Source organism: Xenia sp. Carnegie-2017, unplaced genomic scaffold, assembly GCF_021976095.1.
Source record: "Xenia sp. Carnegie-2017 unplaced genomic scaffold, XeniaSp_v1 HiC_scaffold_21, whole genome shotgun sequence".
NCBI classification, from domain to species: Eukaryota; Metazoa; Cnidaria; class Anthozoa; order Malacalcyonacea; family Xeniidae; genus Xenia; species Xenia sp. Carnegie-2017.
The window spans coordinates 4,471,554-4,487,742 of NW_025813484.1; the positions used below are offsets into that span (position 1 = coordinate 4,471,554).

General features: G+C 33.8%; 1 long non-coding RNA gene across 1 annotated transcript; it reads right to left on the reverse strand.

The window, feature by feature from the left end:
• Positions 1–908: 908 nt before the first annotated feature.
• Positions 909–13,979, reverse strand: LOC124444782. The gene is made up of 3 exons (XR_006948016.1): positions 13,968–13,979; positions 4,399–4,408; positions 909–1,280 (listed from the first exon to the last, which is right to left on the reverse strand). It is a non-coding gene; the product is annotated as an uncharacterized LOC124444782 (long non-coding RNA).
• Positions 13,980–16,189: the final 2,210 nt, after the last annotated feature.

A 16,189-nucleotide genomic window follows, 5' to 3' on the forward strand; every position in this document is an offset into this window, starting at 1 on the left:
TTAGATTCTCATAGAATATACGTATGGCAAGTTGCAATTTTACAATGTAGGAAAATATGAATTTTTTGTTGCTCGAAAAACATTTAGCCAAATGCCCTTTTATCTTCTCATATGACCATAAAATCAAGAAATGGTGCATTCAATGCTGATAGGGAGGTGGGTGCATGGAAATTGAGCATTCTTCATGAAATTATGGATGGTCATTGCAGAGCACAGAGCACCCCAACCTGACAAAGATTTTTAGTTTACAAAATTGATAAAGAAACTTGTTCATATTAAGTGGTAATATTATTTGCAAACACTATAACATCATGCAATGACTTTTTACAATTACATTTCACTATTTGAGAGAGTTCTAAGGCAAGTCACGTTCTACAGCACTGGGTCTATGCCACAAGCATAACAAAAGCAGGTGGGAGCCTTTTAAACTGTTCAAAAAATCCTTTGACAATGGAAGGAATTATATGCTCAAAGGTTTTTCTGAACAATCTGTTTTTCCATAATAGAATTTATTTTGGTGCTCAGAGATTCAATGTGAAAATTTTTGCCAGAGATGAATGTAGAGAATACCCAGTGTTACATGTTGAGATATATTGTTACCATTTCTTGTTGTAAAGTATTTTCAGGAACATATATGAATAAGCTACTGTGATTGATATCACAACTCAACATTTTATCTGGCTGCACCTGTACTATGATCACCAATCAATTTTTCGTGATAAATCAATATGCTCAATTGAAAACCATCCATTTCATTTAATGAGCACTTAAATTAGATTGTGGTTCACTGTGTGGATGGCACTGCTGGAGACAATGAGTTTTCAAAATTTACTGACAATAACTTTAACAAAGTTAAAAAAGTTACCACACCTGTGCATTAACTCAAATCAGAAAATTACAAGCAAGTATGGACAAATAGTCAAACACATTAAACACACAAACTTTATATTATTATGCAAGAAGTTTGGAAAAAAATTTGAAGATACGAATTTAGATGGGTGTGTTTATCATGTATGTTGTATCTATAATAATATTTTTATTAGTACTACAAATAACAGGAAAATATTTAATATCATATCTATAATACAAATAGAGTCCATTGCTACTTTATAACATTACATTGTTCTCCTTAAGTCCAGTAAATCTGCAATTTTTGATGTGCGGTTATTATATTGTAATCCATTACTTCTGCAAGGCAGACATTTCAAAGAAAGTACATTTGACCAAAATTGAATTGAAATCTTTGTTATCTTTTCTCGCTTTCTCTATTGCCAATTTGCCTTATTGCATATGCAAACGCAATATGTAGTGCGGTAAAATCATTCGTATAATGAACACATGAATATTCGTTAATTGTTACTTACCGCTGACATAATAAGAATAATATGTGGGCGCGTACGTTAGTTGACCATGATCTAGTGCCGACCCAGTGAACTCCATATAAATATATATATCTGGAATGATAACGACAATACATTTTATAGATAAAAAGTTGAAGACAAAGTCCTAGTCTTTTGCGCGGTTTGTACGTCAGTTCCAGTCCTTCAAAGTCGAATATTCACGCGGTTTGTACGTCAGTATCATTCCCCCGAGTGCCAAACATACAGGGCCAATATAAATTTGAATACAAATTGCGAAAGCATAAACATATAAACAACATCACTACAAACAACACACCAGGCTAACTCCTCGCAAAAGGCTATTTTTTACAGCTGAAACTTTACTACAGTGAGCTCGTTGTAACTTACAACTTGTAACGAGGAAAAGCCAACTGAAAATTACACTGTATGCTAAAAAGACAATACAATAGCAAATATGACGAGAAAATATTCAAGCATAAATTTTTCATTCGTCGGAAGGTAAATTTTCAAACGGTGTCAGGCAGTGTTTGATCTTTTTTTCCGAAGAAAAAAGAAACTTGAATATCCAGTTTCATAAAAAATATTGAGTCTATAACTCGCATTTTTACTTTTACAGAGCAATTGTATTTTTAGTCGATTTTGATAGTGCTTGAAATACTAAATGGTTGTCATCTCGATATCAAAAATTGAATATCCTTAAAGACTTTGCATGTCATTTTTTTGACTCTGAAGATGACTACCGCTAAGGTTGTCGAAACGTCAGTCAACAACAACAAAAACAGTCCTTCTCAGGACTATACCAACCTGGACGATCTACATTTACAAGCATGTAACGATACTCCCGGGTTCAAACCAAAGACTTTGATATGTTTTAAAGGAAAACCGCAGCGTAAGAGCAGATCGATCAAGTTCACCTCACCTTGCTTCTCGATTTATCACTTTGATTCACTTTCTGTGAACCTTTTCATTCCAAAAATTTCGTTATTTTTACGCTCTGGTCAAGATCCGAACTCTACCATTACCAAGGGACAAATAATTTAGAAAAATTAAAATGAACACGCGAGAGACTAGAGCCTGACGTGTGATGACGAATGATGACGACAAATATTTTTTTGGCTTCAATTTTTGGCTTCGGTTATCATTCCAGTTATTCAAATGTCGAGTTCACTGTGCCGACCATTGAGTTCTATAATAACTGGAGGGGAAACGTCAACAAAATTAGTATAAATTATTAGCGCGCGGCCGCGTGGTCAAAAACATGGCGGATTTTGGTGGTCAAAGTCAGCGGAGAGACGCGGGCTCATGAAATAAAATTTTTGTCGCCCACCCTGATTTGACCACCACGATTGCGAGTATAGAAAATATCAAAACTATTTATTTTCCTAACATAAACACTTTTTTAAAATTTTATTTATTAAACTGCCAACTTTTGTGGTTTGCGGATGCTGAAATAGCGACAGAAAAGGGAACATTTCTTGACTCCGGTAAGTAGCACAGTATTAGTTTTACCATTTTGTTTTTAACACGATACTTAAAGAGTGTTTCTACTACTAAGTTTTAATTTAAAGTTATTTTGGTCCAGTCTTGTTTGTTCTTCACTTAATCGCTCGCCAGACGTGGCGAAGCTGTCAATTTTTATCGAGTTTTGCATCCATCTTGTATCATGATCAAGGCATCAAGCTAAACTCTCCTGATTTGAATTGAGTTTACCTCCCAAAAATGGGGCATAATTTGTTCATGTTTTTTTTTTTGAAAAGATGAAGGGAAAGTTTACAACAGAGTTGTGTTGAAATTGAATGCAGTGCCATGCAAAATTAATGAGAACTATGGTATATGTTGTATAATAAAAATAACTTTTAAACTGTTTGCCTGCTCAATTTGACTGACTGTATGGTGTAGACAATTACAATGACATTGGAAAGTTGGATTTATGCAAACAATTTTAAAGTACCACTTAGCGTTTCTGTAAATGAAGTATTTATTGTTATAGTAAACAGGTTAATACTTCAAAACCAAGATGAAAGTAGTGTGTTGAACAATGTGCTAAGATTTGTTTCTACCTTGAAATTTTTGTTCAACAGTAGCTTATGATTATATCATTAATATGCATGAAAAATTAAACATATTATTGTCTCATCTCATTAAATCCATACTTGGTATGATTCCAGGTGATCCACAAATTCACATCGGATGCATTGTTTACAATGAAGTTGAATGTAGAAGAAGCAAAAATAGATGGCAAAGAAATTCTTTGTGTCTTATGAAGAATTAGTAGAAATCAATAAAAAGAATTCTCTAAACAAATTGTAAACAAATTTAAATTTGCTCGTGGTCAAGCAACCTAGTCAAAGAAGCAAAGTCTGTCTTCAACATGTGACCTTTCCAATTATTTAGTTTCTTTGTACAAAATACTATTTTCGAGAAACTTGATTTGTAAGTCTTTCATTAATATTTTTTTACCAAGAGATAAAAGGAACTAATTCAAAGGCTTGATGTAAAATACAAAGATTTAACAAGTTGTTTATCATTTAATTCCCAAATGTTAGTTTGTACATATAAATAATTAGTATTGGTAGCTGTAAGTGGTTTAAGCAAAACAGAAGAGTAGTAGTGCTCCAAGGGGTTAGCATTTTTGAAAAATTATATCTTGTTCATGACATATATTACACAATTCCAAAAAACTGTAAGTAATGCACAATAATATCTATAGAACTTGATAAATTTCTTTGAACACCTACACTGTCAAATAACTATTTTGCCTTCATGCAGCAATAGACAGTGTTTTTGTCAGAGAAACCAATGCACTTTAGTTTCCAAGTTTGTAATTTCAATGGAAAATTAATGTAGTTCTGTTCAGTAATAGATCCAAGATTCTGCCAAGCTGTTTACAAAATACAAATTACCAAGCAACAGTGTCATGGTGTTTTGAATTTTTTTCTTTTTTGTAGCTCTTCTAGTTCAACATACTTTCTTTATGAGTTTTCAGTAGATTTATCAGGTAATGACAATACACTTATGATACTTATCCATGGTAAACTTTCAGTTGACTTATGTCGTAGGACTGAAGCAAACATTTTCTCGCTTCCTTAGGGGCATTTTTACACAGATTTATCCATTTGAAGCAAGAAAAATAGGTGCACCAAACTGTTTACGAACAGTCAAACACACAAAAGCATGAAATAATGTATAAGTTTGACGAGATTGACAGGTCTGGTAAAGAATGCCGTTTGATTTTCACTTTTAAAAGGCTAAAATGTCATAAAATAACTTAAATGTTACATCCAAAATATGCGTTTCTCTACCATCGATTTTTATTTTGATGTGTGTCTGTACTGTGTTTTTCACGCAATGCTGAAGTATTATTTTCACATGATATGCTGTCGGTATCGTAATTGTTTTTTTCTCACTTGTTTTCGTTCATACAAACAGTATTAGAAATCAGGAGGGAGTGAATATTGAAAAAATGTTTAAAGTGGAAGTTTTGACCACCAAAATCCGCCATTACCGCCATGATTTTGACCACGGGGTCCAGGCCCTTTGCCCCTCCAGGTTTTATAGAGCTCAATGGTGCCGACCCAACGTGACATCAGTGAACTCCATATATATATATATATATGGAATGATAACGACAATACATTTTATAGATATAAAATTGAAGCCAAAGTCCTAGTCTCTTGCGCGGTTTGTACGTCAGTTCCAGTCCTTCAAAGTCGAATACTCACGCGGTTGTACGTCAGTTTCATTTTCCTGAGTGCCAAACACATACACGGCCAATATAAATTTCAATACAAATTGCAAAAGCATAAACATATAAACAACATCCACGACAAACAACACACGAGGCCAACTCTTCGCAAAAGGTTATTTTTACAGCTGAAACTTTACCACAGTGAGTTCGTTCTAACTCACAACTTGCAACGAAGAAAAGAAAACTGAAAATTACACTGTATGCTAAAAAGACAATACAATAAGAAAATATGACGAGAAAATATTCAAGCAAAAATTTTTCTTACATCGGAAGGTAATTTTTTAAACGGTGTCAGACAGTGTTTGTCTTTTTTTGTCATTTCAGTGGATTTAAAGATCTGTTTTTCCGAATAAAAAAGAAACTTGAATATCCAGTTTCATAAAAAGTATTGAGTCTATAACTCGCATTTTTACTTTTTACAGAGCGATTGTATTTTTCATCGATTTTGATAGTGCTTGAAATACTAAATGGTTGTCATCTCGATAACAATAATTGAATATCCTTAAAGACTTTGATATGTTTTAAAGGAAAACCGCAGCGTAAGAGCAGATCGACTAAGTCCACCTCATCTTGCTTCTCGATTTATCACTTTGATTCACTTTCCGTGAACCTTTTCATTCCAAAAATTTCGTTTTTTTTACGCTCTGATCAAGATCCGAACTCTACCATTACCAAGAGACAAATGATTCAAAAAAATTAAAATGAATACGCGAGAGACTAGAGCCTGACGTGTGATGACGAATGATGACAACAAATATTTTTTTTGGCTTCAATTTTTGGCTTCGGTTATCATTCCAGTTATTCAAATGTCGAGTTCACTGCGTGACATTCATGATAAATCCAAGATGGCGCGGGAACGGGCAAAAAACTTGGGGCTACTATTAGGCAATTGTTGTTTTTTGCAGTTTACTTCGTTTCCGTGTTTTCAAACTCCTCCAATCAAGTTTTATTGGAAACAAAGCGTTATTAATAATGTTTTGAAGCCATATTGGACAATTATTATTGGAATACGTGCGAAAATATCGCTTGCGAAGTGTTGTGTAAATTGGTCGTTTGGTTGTCTCGAGGCGTTTGTCTACCAAAATAGGCGGATTTCGTCTGCTTTACCTCCCATACTGGTTCGTCCACGTTGAAATACATCATATTGAATACATACAAAAAGATGGGAAAATTAATCTTCATATTTTTTACATAAATTTCACTTCAAGATGCTATTCGTTCTTTCAATCTTCAAATATGTGTTGACACTTAACAGACAGAGTCTTAATCGTTTCCAAAAAGGATGAGTTTTGTCAGCTTTTGCCGCTTAGATGGAGCTCCTTTACGAACTATTCTCTCGGAGCACACTTTGGAAAACTGGTGTACAAATATTTTACTGTACATGTATGCTATTTTTCTGATGAGGATGGTGATATGGTCATCACAAAACCACTATGGTCATCGCATGAACCAACTGAGCAGTATGATACAATTTTTTTCAGAAGTCATTAGTTGCATGTTAATAATGTGATGCAATTTAGACATTTGTAGTTATAAAATTGTATTGCCATTGGAAACAACTGGTATCATAGATGGTGTTGTAGCTATAGTATAATAAAAACATATACCATAACTAAGTATGATAAGCATAAAAGTCACATATATTTTATTCACAGCTATATCTTATAATAATCTCAGCCATAGCCAGCATTTTTATTTGGTCATGCTATCCCAATGTTGCTGTGTTCACTCACTGTAAAAACAATAGATTTCTAATGAAATAAGCAATCATGCAGTGAAATTTACATATCAAGTGTAAAACATTCATTTTGGATATGCCACAGATGAAATCCATATCAAATATTTCATAAGATAATATATAAATTTAATGAACACCTTAGCTCTGGTAAAAAAAATACTTCATACAGAGCTTTATAACTCTCTCAAAAAATAGTATTGTAACAGTATCTTGGGTTATGTGTTTGAATGTTATTATGTCAGATTTTGAAATAACCACTGGTAATATAACAAGCTTCTGAACATAAGTTCCTTCTCTTTCGTTGAACCACTTAGCTGTAAGATCTCATCAGTATAGCCAATGCTCCTGGATACAATTACTTGAGATGAGGTAAGTTTCCTTCAGTTAAGTTTACTAACTTTAATAGCTTCACTAAGATCTTGTCAGTAGATAATAGTGCTGCAGTGTTATGTATCTCCTTGCTCCTCTTTTCATTCATTCAAAGTCGGATGGCCTTTCTAAACCGTGTTTGAATCTCACATATCTCACATATCAGTACGAGTACAGTGGGAGTGCTTTCTCGAATAAGTCGCTTTTTTGTCAGAAATATTCAGATTGATTCCCCAATCTTTCTGTAAATTGTCAATATGACATATTCCAATGCGCAACAAATCAGTATGGGAGTTAAAGCTGAAAAAATCTGTTTTTCTTAGTGGACAAACGACGTAAGACAACCAAACGACCAATTTACACAATATTTCGAAAGCGATATTTTCACCCGTATTTCAATTATAACTGTCCAATATGGTTTCAAAACACTTGAAATAAAGATTTGTTTCCAATAAAACTTCATCGGAAGAGTTTGAAAACAATGAGAAGAAGTAAATTGCGAAAAACATCACTTGCCCTATAATGACTCTATGTTTTTTGCCCGGTTCCCACCATTGAGTTCTATAAGACCTGGAGGGGAAACGTCAACCAAATTACTATAAATTATCAGCGCGCGGCCGCGTGGTCAAAAACATGGCGGATTTTGGTTGTCAAAGTCAGCGGAAAGACGCGGGCTCATGAAATGAAATTTTTTCCGCCCACCCGGATTTGACAACCACAATTGCGATTATATAAAATATCAATGCCAAGCACAAAAACTTTAGAAATTTTATCTTTAAAACATGCTGCAAACTTGTTTGGTATACGGATGCTGAAGTAATACCAGAAAACTTTCTGAGAAAAGGAAACATTTCATGACACCGGTAAGCAACGTAAGATTGTTTACTATTTAAAGTGTTCAGTGTTTTGTTTTAAGTCAATACTTGAAGTGTGATGGCATATATTTTGTGAATGTTTTTACTCCTAAGTTATAATTTAAGTTGTGTTTATCCAGTCTTATTTGTTCTTTACTTAATCGATTGCTAGACGAGGCAAAGCAACCAGTTCTTATCAAGATATGCATATCTTAAAACTCCTTGTTTCAACTGAGTTGAAATGGAGGATTTTTTCATGATATTTTTCTGAAAATATGAAGCAAATATTAAGGACAGAGCTGTATTGAAATCAAATGCAGTGCAGGATTAATTAATGAGCTCTTTGGTGCATGTCGTACAATAAAAATTACCTGTATTAAACAGCTAGCCTGGACAATTTGACAGATTTGGACAAGCATGATGATGGTGTGTAAAGGTTTGCTTCATGCTAAAAGTTTTATAAATGCCATCTGGTGTTTCTGTAAATGAGTTGTTTGTTACACAGTGTAGTAAACAGGTTAGTACATCAAAATCAAGATAAAAACTACTTTGTTCAATAATGTGCCAAATTTTGCTCCTACCTTGAAATATTTGCTCAAGAAAAGCTTATCATGACATGCATGAAACGTTAAATACAGTACTGCATCATCTGACAAAATCCATACGTTTTCAATTCCAGGTGATTAAAAATTCACATAAGATGCATTGGTTGCAATGAAGTTGAATGTGGAAGAAGCAAAATTGATGGCAAAGAACTTTTATGTCTTTTGAAGAATTACGATATCATTTAAAAGAATAAGAGTAGCAATCTAGTAAAAGAAGCCACATCTGCCTTCAACATGAGACTTTTCCAATTATGTATAGTTACTTTGTACAAAATACTATTTTAGATAAACTTGATTTTTAAGTCATTCACTGATATTTTTACCAAAAGACAAAAAGAAAAGTTCAAAGGCATAATGTAAAATTCAAAAATTTGTCAAGTTGTTTGAACCTAGAAAAAATTAGTATAGGTAACTGTAATTTGTAAGGACACAAAAGAAAAGTAGTGCAAGAAGGTTAGCATTTTTGAGAATTAATAAGTTCTTGACATACATTACACAAGGCCATAATATTATAAATAATGTCTGTATAATAATTATACAACATGCTAAATATCTTCACCTACATTATAATTATTTAAACAGGTTTGCCTTCATGCAGCAATAAGAAAAGTGTTATGTCAGAGAAACCAATGCACTTTAATTCAAGAAATAGTATATTCAATGGGAAATTAACGTAGTTCTGTTCAGTAGTAGATCCATGGTTGTCAATAACAATCCAGTTTCTAATATCTTGGCTCAAAACAGAACCAGCTACATGATTAGAGAATTTCTGAATTTCGTTCTTTTGCTCTCCTAGTTCAAGATATTTTCCTCATAAGTTCTCAGTAGATTTATCAGAGTATCATAATACTTTATAAGACATCCAGAATCAATCCTACCAAAAAAAACTCAAAAAATTACATACCTACTAATAATATATTTCCAGTCGACTTAAGTCGTAGGGGTAAGCTAACTTTTTCTAACTCCTTTTTGGACGTTTTAACTAAGATTTACCCATCTATTCAAGAAAGACAGTTGCACCAAGCTGTTCACAAACAGTCAAAAACACAAGTAATGCGCATGGGATTATGCATTAAAGCTTAACAACACATTGACAGTGTAAAGATTGCCGTTTGATATTTATTTCTAATATAGCTAAAGCATTACTTGAAAAAATATACGTTATTTTACAGTAGATTTACCTCATTTAAATGTGTGTGTCTATTTCACAAAAACCTGAAGCATTATTTTCAATATTTTATGCTTACGGTATCGTGGTTGTTTTCGCTGGTTGTCATTACTATGAGCAGTAATAGAGATCCGTTTCAGGAGGGAGCGAATGTTAAAATTTTTCCTCAAAGTGGAAGTTTTGACAACCAAAATCCGCCATTACCGCCATGTTTTTGACCACGAGGCCCAGGCCCCTTTTCCCCTCCAGTTATTATAGAGCTCAATGGTTCCCACGCCATCTTAGATTTATCATGGATGTCACGCAATATGGCGGCTCGTCAGCAATCTAGTCCATTGAGTTCTATAATAACTAGAGCCAGAGCCCTCTATAGTATAAGAGTTGAGACAAACGGTCTGGGGCGAGCGCGGAGCCGCCATTTTGGTTCCTACTTGCAAAGTGAAACTATAATAATACTATAGTCACCACTGAAGTCACCACTGTGTGACTTCATAGCTCAGTGGTCAGAGCACTGCACCGGCACCGCAGAGGTCATGGGTTCGAATCCCGTTGAGTCACCTGATTTTTTCAGGTCCTGAGACGATTGCTTAAATTGTCCAGCTAAGTGCGAAGATCATATCTCATTTAATTTCAAAACACCGCACTGCATAAAACATTCACATGACATTCATTTCACGAGAAAACATCAGCCCAACAATATTGACCTGCTCACCACTGTGTGACTTCATAGCTCAGTGGTCAGAGCACTGCACCGGCACCGCAGAGGTCATGGGTTCGAATCCCGTTGAGTCACCTGATTTTTTCAGGTCCTGAGACGATTGCTTAAATTGTCCAGCTAAGTGCGAAGATCATATCTCATTTAATTTCAAAACACCGCACTGCATAAAACATTCATATAATAGTACTATTGGAAATTGGGTTTATATGCAAAAGAAGAAAGCAATTTAAGCTTATTCCATGGTAGTATAAAATATATTAGGAATAATAGCAAGCTCTTTGCGTTTCTTTAACGATTTGCGGCAGACCTGATTTAATTTCATTGGTTTGAGCTTCGTTTGCGGTTTACTAGTTCGTGCTTCAAATTGATCATGACCCATTGTAAGAAGTATTTTTCGTACGTGTTTTCTCGGCTTATGTTCCGACTCTGCAACAAGTTTTCAAGATCTTTAAGCTTGGTGGCAAGCGGCAATGTTATCCTGGCAATCAGTGTTATCAAATACTTGGACAAGACTTTGTTCGAAACTTTGAATCATAGTAATCATGCAGATTTGGTCCGGAGAGATTTGTGTTCAAGATTTGTAACAATTTAATGGTAGTGAGTGATTTATGCCCCCCCAATTTAATCCAAGCATGATATTTTTTATTCTGAAAAATCACAAAATTTTCTTGCTCAGCAGAAAATGACAGACTTTTTTACTTTTTAGTTATTGAAATATGCAATGATTTGACCAAGATGCATTTGACCTTAAACGTTTTATTCCTGTATATGAAGTTATTTCGCCTTTATCACTTTATAAAGTATTAATGTTTATTTCTAATAAAGTTTGTTAGGGATTCTGCTGAAAATTTTGGTGAAGCATTTCTTTAAAATGAATATATTATTTCAATAATATGAAACATTTCTGTTGTTGAAGAACAGTCTGTTTGCTATAAATGCTACTGTTTGTAGTCTTTTATACAGCATATGAGTCTGATCCAATCTTTAATTTAGCAAAGAGTTAAATTTATTGGTTGAGGAATGACAAAACTTCTATATGTGTTTAATGATCAAACAGGGGTGTGTTGGAGTGAGCTCAGCTCCGTTTGTTCAAATTCTATGCCTTGTATTGCCAGTGAAATATATATATCAAAAAGCTAGCAGCACCATATATATCAGAAAGCCGGCAATATTTTAATATATATGAGAAAGGCAGCAACAGTTGTAATATACATTAAAAAGCCCAAATAGCTGAAATTATGGAGATATGCCTCTGTGATCTTATAAACCAAAACCTACAATTAAAATATCATCAACAAGTCTAGAAGAGAAGTAATGTTCTACTTTGAGCTACAGAAGTAGGGTACATTTGTACAATTCAATACCAAAAATATATTGTACTCAGCTGTTTCATTGAATATCCTAATTATAATTACTTCATTTTTAAATGATGAACTAAAAATACAAAATACAACATGGAAAATCATAAGAGTTTCTGTGATTTGGTGTAGTTGTTTTAGTATGGAAGTGGCTGAGAATTGAGAGGTTTGTAGATTGACCAATTTCAGAACATAATGAGAAATCATCTTCGATTAAAAAACAAGCTTTGGAGTAAGAAAACTATTGAAACTGCATCAGCACGAACTTTGCAATGTTATTTGGCCCAAAAATGTTTCTCTACTTGAGTCAGTTAATTGAACCTTATATCAAAAGCAGTTCAGCACAACAATCACCATACGCAATCAAATTTCGTAAGTTCGACGTAAAGGCATTTCTTTCATTTTTTTCGTAATCCTCGATTTATGCGATATGTAATGACATTTAGTAGCCTTCAACAATCAGTTATTACACACTTATCCATAAAAAAACGCAATATTATCTCAAAATACTGTATTACTAGCAGCAATTGCTATATAAACACAAGCTAAAATTTCAAAACTAGGAACCAAAATGGCGGAAATCGATCAGGTGATCAATATTGCCCAATCAACGTAAGCTAAACGGATAACAATAGATGTCCCAACTCTTATACTATAGAGGGCTCTGACTAGAGTGGCTAACGTTAGTATGGATATCGTTAGTTCCATATTCTGCGACGATTCTTTTTTGGCATTTCTTTTATAATGCCAACACTTCAAGTCTTCAATCGTTCAATTGTTGGATGTCGTAGTTTCCACAAAAAGGAACATATCGCTTCTCACAGGTGAGGTAGTTGTTTGTTTTGTTAGTCCGTCAACGATTGAAAAGCAATTATACATGCACTTGAAAAGCCATAAAATTCATATTAAAGATCGTATTTTTTAAGACTGACTTGAACGCCAAATATACTGATGTTTTCCTGTTTTTGTTTATAAAATTCTGCATACTTTTCTGTCATTTGTTAATGCATGAAATCGTAAATTTACCCATTTATTTGCAAAATAGTTTCCCTAAAGCAAAAAAGACCCTGCACACATTTTGCTCTGTGAGTAAGTATCAAAAAGAAATGATCAGCCCCAACGGTACCCATGATTTGGAGCAGAGCTTGTTATGTTCCATTTGCTGACAACATGCAGGGAAGATCAAGGAGTAAAGATGACTGGAAGATGTTATTGACCAGGCAGAGTCTTAAAAAATGATAATGCTGTAAAGATAATTGATTTATTGTCTGCCCTATCCAGAGTTATTTAATTTGATCGTGGTCAAATTCTATGGATGGAGACAATGGATTCACTAAGGATGCCTTGAATGCTTTGAAGTTAAAGTTCATGAACCAAAGAAAGATGGCAAGAAGATTGTGTGTGTTTTGATGCTTAATGAAATGTCAATTCACAAACATGTAAAATGGAAGGCCATAAAGTTTGTGTCTATGTAAACATTTGTACTGAGATTGATGATGAGTCGATGCAGATGTGAAGCTTCAAACTGTATAAGCCATTGGGTTTTATGTAACTTAATGTTTAAATGATGTCATATCTTTATCAAAATATTTTAGTTGAGTGTTGTTTGAATGTTACTAATATCTAATGCACTATACTGAAGCATTAAAGATTCAGTGATGAAACCTTTAAATTTACTGTACTGTATATTTCTTATATATTTCTTATATTTCTTTAAGAAAAATTTGAGCTTATTTACCTATTAGAGTACAGAATGGAGATTTATCATATGCATTATTGCTGCTTTTTTAAAGAAAAGTTTTTCACTTTTCAAAGCTTTTCTACAAATTTTTTGCTTCTTATTTCTTATCATGAGATTGATGATATAGAGGTAATATAATCCAATAACTTTCTAATTTCTAAAAAGCTTTTAAGCTTCTAGCATAAGAGTACACTATAGGTATGTAATTCATTTGGTTTTATTGCCTTGCTATGACATATCTACTTGCACTTCATCATTCTTGTATGAACAAAACACCAGATGTGGATACTCAAAGAACAAAATGCACTACCAACTGCTTATGAAATTTATTATTGAGGTGAAAACTGTGTTAATCATTCAAATTATAGTGCACTTACATTGCAAATATAGGAAAAACAAAACAAAGTGAAAAAGAAAGGTAGAAGTATTAAAACTACAAATGAATTATAAACACCATTGGAAGCATAAGTGTTTTGATGATTATTTGCATTTTGCCCAATTCATATATCAATACAACAAAATCAAAATGTGCTACAACTTTACAAGTATTTGATGCAGTTGCACTTCAGAACATCACAAAAAGGTTACTTAAAGTAATTTCTATACAATATTGTTTGTTTCCATTTACCAAACCTATGCAGACTTGAGTCTTTGAAATTTCACATGAAACTCAATTACAGAAAATCCGTAAATATCCAGAGATTTAACATGTACTTTTTTAAAGAAAAAGTAAAAATCCTACAATTGTGGCGAAAAAAGCCATTGCCCATTGCATGAAAAGAAGCAAAATAGCAATGATAACAAATAAGCTAACTTCTCTCTCGTGAACCGTGGAAATGAACTATGATATACTTTTTTGTATAGACTAAAGAGTTTAATCGATCAAACAAGTTTGACGCTGGTAAGAAAACGACGCACATCTGCATTCATACATGTGTAGCCGACATATAGGTCTTTCGTCGACAGTTATACATGCATCCTCGTAGGAGCAGATAACTGACAACCACAGTTGTCTCGCTGTTATGAATTTAAGGTTTTTACCTTGATTTTCATCAAAAAATTGCTTGCCGAATCCCAAATACACACATACATTTTCCTCACTCTTTCCTCAGGAGGGAGTGGGAAATTGTGAAATTTTCGGAAAAGCGGTCAATTTCGGTAAATCTCAGCGGCAAAGGACGAAATCCGCCATTTTTTTGGCATCATCAGATATCTAAGGCCGTGCTTGAGATATCCGCTCCAGTTATTATAGAACTCAATGATCTAGTCCTATTATATCTATGTGTATTTGTAAGAGTTGGGACCACTGATCTCGAAAACACTGGATCAAGCAACGCTATATTTGTAGTAAACAAATTTTGAAGCCACCGTCGCCGTTACTAAGGGACTAACCAGTGCTGTAGAAGAGGGGGGCGCTTGGGAGAAGACCCCCTTCTTCATGTTCTGGGGGGCTGAGCCCCTCTTCAAGCTCTGAACACCACAATGGAAGCTGATAAAAGAAGCAGAGCTCACACCTTTACAATTTTTTGTCAAGTAAAATCGTGGTGATGTTACTCAAGACCAACACAAAAGTCGAGAAGTCAAATCATAGACTGGCCTGGCATTGTAATTTATTCATAAACAATAATGTTATATTGATATAGACTATGACTTGAGTTAAGACAAAAGTTTCCCTTTTTTTACAAATATTTAAAGTTTTTTAACGAATTTTCTTTTTTAGTATTAGTGTTGTGCAGCATATGCGTTTTTTTTAATCTGTATACTGTTTTACCTTTTTGAGTTTAAGACGAATTTTGGACATAAGTCTACTCAACTCAGGGAAGATAAGAGATGATTAAATTGGTTCAGATTATAACCCGACGTTTTATTAGTTGATAATGAAAAAATAAGCTGTTGTAGAATGAAATTGATCTAGTAGTAGTAGAGTAATAGTATTTAATATACAAATATCCATAATGTTTTATTGTTATCGTTGCTGTTTGGAAAATGATAATCATTTCTAAATCATAAGTTATGTAGCAGACTCATTTTCTCGCAGAGTTTCAACTTTTTATGTAATGAGCTCTGTCAAGCATAATGTAGTATGACTGAGCGTAAGTCTATTTCAAACATTTAGCAAAGTAGTGGTCGTTACTTGTTAGACTTAAGGGTTAATGATCTGCCATCTATGAGTCATTTTAGTTAAACGTTGTGAACATCCATGATAATGTCATACGACGACGTCACGCATTTTTCATAATTTCATGACATCAGCTTCGTCAAGAGAGCCCCCCATCTGATAAATTTAGCTCTACAGCACTGGGACCAACGCATCAAAAGATTTTTTAACAAAACTATGGTAAATATAACAGCACATTGCCAAATTATGCTTTAAGATAACGCAGATGACAACCTTTGTGGCGATAGTAAAGCGAGTCCGAAAGAATAATCGGCCGTATAAAAAAACGCATACAGGTTTCACTCCGAATCACTTTTAAAAAAGGTTTGTAATTTTAAAGGATTGATCAGTTTATGATTGTAAATGAGGTT